At 45.6% G+C, this 4,376-nt stretch overlaps 1 non-coding gene across 1 annotated transcript; it reads right to left on the bottom strand.

Moving 5' to 3' along the window:
- Positions 1 to 611: 611 nt before the first annotated feature.
- On the bottom strand, positions 612 to 767 carry LOC124893687. The gene has a single exon (XR_007050859.1). It is a non-coding gene; the product is annotated as a 5.8S ribosomal RNA (ribosomal RNA).
- Positions 768 to 4,376: the final 3,609 nt, after the last annotated feature.

Here is a 4,376-nt window from a genome sequence, read left to right as displayed (position 1 = left end):
CTTTCTTCAAAGTCGGTTTCATCTTTACCTCACGGTACTTGTTCATTATCGGCCTCTCGCTCGTATTTAGCCTTGGGCGGAATTCATCGCCCGATTTGGGCTGCATTCCCAAACAACCCAACTCATAGATAGCGCCTCGTGGTGCGATAAGGTCCGAGCACAATGGGGCTCTCACCCTCTCTAGCACCCCTTTTAGGGGACTTGGGCCGGTCTGCCACTGAGGAAGCTTCTCCAGACTATAATTCGGATGATGAAGCCGCTCAATTCTAAGGTTGGCTATTCTTGGTTTGCTTGTCGTTTCTGAGGGAATCCTTGTAAGTTTATTTTCCTCCGTTTATTGATAGTCTTAAACTGACCGGGTAATCCCTCCTGATCTGGGGTCGCAGTCGGAGTGCCTAAGCACGGTATGGTCCCAGATTCTAGACGCACGATGGGCTGTAGCCGCGACAACAAAGAGACTTGAGTTACAACCACCACTTCCGCGACATCCGTGGACATGGACATGCATTTAGGCCAGCCGCGAGCTCGAGGCATACGGGAGGCCAGTATCCGCCCCGCCATGACAGCACGCCCTGTGATTGAGGCGCGATGCAAGGGGAAAACACGATGCGTGATGCCCAGGCAGACGTGCCCTCGGACTAATGGCTTTGGGCGTAACTTGCTTTTAAAGACTCGATGGTTCATGGGATTCTGCAATTCACACCAAGTATCGTATTTTGCAACGTTCTTCATCGATGTGAGAGCCGAGATATCTATTGCCGAGAGTTGTTTTTGTTTATAAGAGAAGTACACGTGCCCCAGATTCACGCCGCGAATGGAGCACAAAGGGCAGGCAGTCAATTTGAGTATTCCTTGGCACTTTCCGCATCGGGGTTCGTTAGTCGCTCGACGCGCGCTCTAGGAGCGGACGTCGAGAACGAGGGGGAGGCGCTCGTGAGGAGGGAGAAAGCACTTCTCCCGTGTGGGCTCCCCAATTATTAAACCCAGTCATGGGTCGTTCTACTGTGCAGGTTTCGACAATGATCTTTCCACAGGTTCACCTACTAAAACCTTGTTATGACTTCTCCTTCCTCTAAATGATAAGATTCAATGGACTTTTTATGACGTCGTGGGCAGAAAACCGTCCACGTTTCCACGATCCAAATATTTTATCGGATCATTCAATCGGTAGAAGCGACGGGCAATGTCTACAAAGGGCAAGGATGTAGTCAACGCGAGCTGATGACTCGCGCTTACTAGGAATTCCTCATTAAAGACCAACAATTGCAATGATCTATCCCCATCATGATAAAATTTCAAAGATTACCCGGGCCTATCAGCCAAGGGTGAAACTCATTGAATACGTCAGTGTAGCATGCGTGCGGCCCATAACATCTAAGGGCATCACAGACCTGTTATTGCCTCAAACTTCCGCGGACTAAAAGGCCGTAGTCTATCTAAGAAGCTGGCTGTGAAGGGATACCTCCTCATAGCTAGTTAGCAGGCTGAGGTCTCATTCGTTAACGGAATTAACTAGACAAATCGATCCACCAACTAAGAACGTCCATGCACCACCACCCATAGAATCAAGAAACAGCTCTCAGTCTGTCAATCCTTACTATGTCTGGACCTGGTAAGTTTCCCCGTGTTGAGTCAAATTAAGCCGCATGCTCCACTCTTGGTGGTGCCCTTCCATCAATTCCTTAAGTTTCAGCCTTAAGACCATACTCCCCCCAGAACCTAAAAACTTTGATTTCTCATAAGGTGCTGGCGGAGTCCTAAAAGAAACATCCATCGATCCCTGATCAGCATCGTTTATAGTTGAGACTAGGACGGGATTCGATCGTCTTTGAACCCCCATTTTTCATTCTTGATTAATGAAAAATTCCTTGGCAAATACTTTCGCAGTTGTTCGTCTTTCATAAATCTAAGAATTTCACCTCTAACTATGAAATTCGAATGCCCCAGACTATCCCTATCCCTGTTATTCATTACTCTGATCTCGAAGGCCAACGTAATAGGACTGAAATCCTATAATGTTATCCCATGCTAATGTATACAATATATGCTTGATTTGAGCACTCTAATTTCTTCAACGTAACAGCGCCAGAGGCAAGACCTGACTAGTTAAGGCCAGGAGCTCATCGCTGATAAAAGGGATGAGACGACCGGTGCACACTATAGGTAGACCGACTGGCCTATCCCAAAGTCGAACTACAAGATTTTTAACTACAATAACTTAAATATATGCTATTAGAGATGGAATTATCGTGGCTGCTGGCACCAGACTTCCCCTCCAACGGATCCTCATTAAAGGATTTAGATTATACTCATTCCAATTACTAGACTTATTGAGCTCGGTATTATTATTTGTTGTCACTACCTCCCCGTGTCAGGATTAGGTAATTTACACATCTGCTGCGTTCCTTGGATGTGGTAGCCACTTCTCAGGCTCCCTCTCTGGAATCGAACCCTAATTCTTTATCATTCGTCATCACCATGGTAGTCCACTATCCTACCATCAAAAGTTGATAGTGCAGAAATTTAAATGATCCATCACCAGTACAATGGCCGTGCGATCCATCAAGTTATCATGAATCATCGCAGCAATAGGCCGAGCCTGCATTGACCTTTTATCTTCCAGAAGTTGGGGTTTGTTCCACATATTAGCTCTAGAATTACTGCGGTTATCTGAGTAGTAGATACTATCAAACAAACTATAACTGATTTAATGAGCCATTCACAGTTTCACAGTCTGAATTTGTTCATACTTACACATGCATGGCTTAATATTTGAGACAACCATATGACTACTGGAAGGATCAACCAAGTAGCATTCCTCATTGATCTTGGCATCATATGAACCTAGCCTGCCCGTGAGGCCGTGGACGGATTCAAGGTGAGCGCGATCATTATTTGCAAGGAGCATCATAAAGGGCAGATAAAAGCCAATGAAGACCCCATTCCCACTGCATGTAGTGCATCCGAGAATCCTGACCACCTCTCATAGACCACGATATCATACGATGAAGTGAGGAAGGCGTGGGATACGAGGGCGGCCTTTCAGTTCACCCTGCGCATAAAATACAAGGGGCAAAAGGCGATCGATAAAACTTGATAATGCCTGGGCATTAGGTATGTAGCATAGGAAACCGACTTCGAGCAAGCCTAAACTGCGCTTACCCCACGACTGAGATGGAAAGTGGGTCAAGACAGCAATACTCGAGCAGGGATCTAACCTAACCGCATATGCCTAACACTACTCACGCGTCGTGAGTCCAAATACTCCGTCGATGCACGGACATGACTGGCCCCAAAGCCCAATAATAGATGTTGTGCGTTACTGTCCATGCGGACATTGCAAGGCTGAAACAAGTCCCACTTGACACAATAGCCCACCACTGGGGGGGAGCAGAGGAGTTGAAAGTGCGTTGAGGCTTGTGCACGGGCACCACCCAAGTCGGCCGCCAACACTCGCCGTGGATTTGGCTCGGACCCATGCGTGCAGCGCCTGTAGATTGCCCTGAGAGTAGCATCCAAAGCTCACCGCACACACAAAAGCATCATCTCATCCAAAATCAAGCGCCAACAGCCCCATCTTGAATGACGCCACCGATAGACAACATGAGTGTATAATGAAGCGCTGTTGACGTTGTTTTGCGGGCACAGTCAGATTGCACACACTAGCCATGCATGCTGTCATATGACCACACTGCACGCCGACATGCCAAGTGAGCGCCTATGCCAAATAGCGACAGTTACCTTGAAGTGCTTTCAACACCTCTACCCCCTTATATATGCTTAAGAAAAAAAACCCAAGTGACAAGAGTAGACATGATTTTGCCAGAGAATCAGACTAGACATGTGCGAACTAGAACTTTACGTTTTGATGTAAGACAGAGCCTATCCACTCACAAAAGAGTCACGTAATTTGTAAATGATAATTTTCATTAAGAAAATATTTTTTTTTCAAATATTATTTATAAAAATTCAAAAAATAAGTAAAAATAAATAAAAAATAGAAAAATATTTTTAAAATATAAAAATATTATGAAAATATTCCCAACGGCCTAACCTGCATGACATCTCAGTCGTGGGGTAAGCATAATTTAGGCTTGCTTGAAGTCAGTTTCCTCTGTTGCATTCCTAATGCCCAGGCATTATCAAGTTCAATTCATTATCTTTCGCCCCTCGTATTTCATGTGCAGGGTGAATAAAAAGGCCTCACTCATGCTCCATTCCTTCCTAGATTTATCGTGTGATGTCGTGGTCTATAAGCGGCAGTTGAAATTATCATATGCAGTAGACACAGTGGGCATGGGTCTTCATCGACTCTAATGTTCCTGGAGCCCCTTAAAAATACAGAGGATTGAATATTGTCCACGCCTGGTCATACT

Source organism: Capsicum annuum, unplaced genomic scaffold (assembly GCF_002878395.1).
Source record: "Capsicum annuum cultivar UCD-10X-F1 unplaced genomic scaffold, UCD10Xv1.1 ctg63809, whole genome shotgun sequence".
In the NCBI taxonomy this organism is placed as follows: Eukaryota; Viridiplantae; Streptophyta; class Magnoliopsida; order Solanales; family Solanaceae; genus Capsicum; species Capsicum annuum.
The sequence above is the reverse complement of the archived record's forward strand: the minus strand, read 5'-3'. Positions and strand labels throughout refer to the sequence as shown.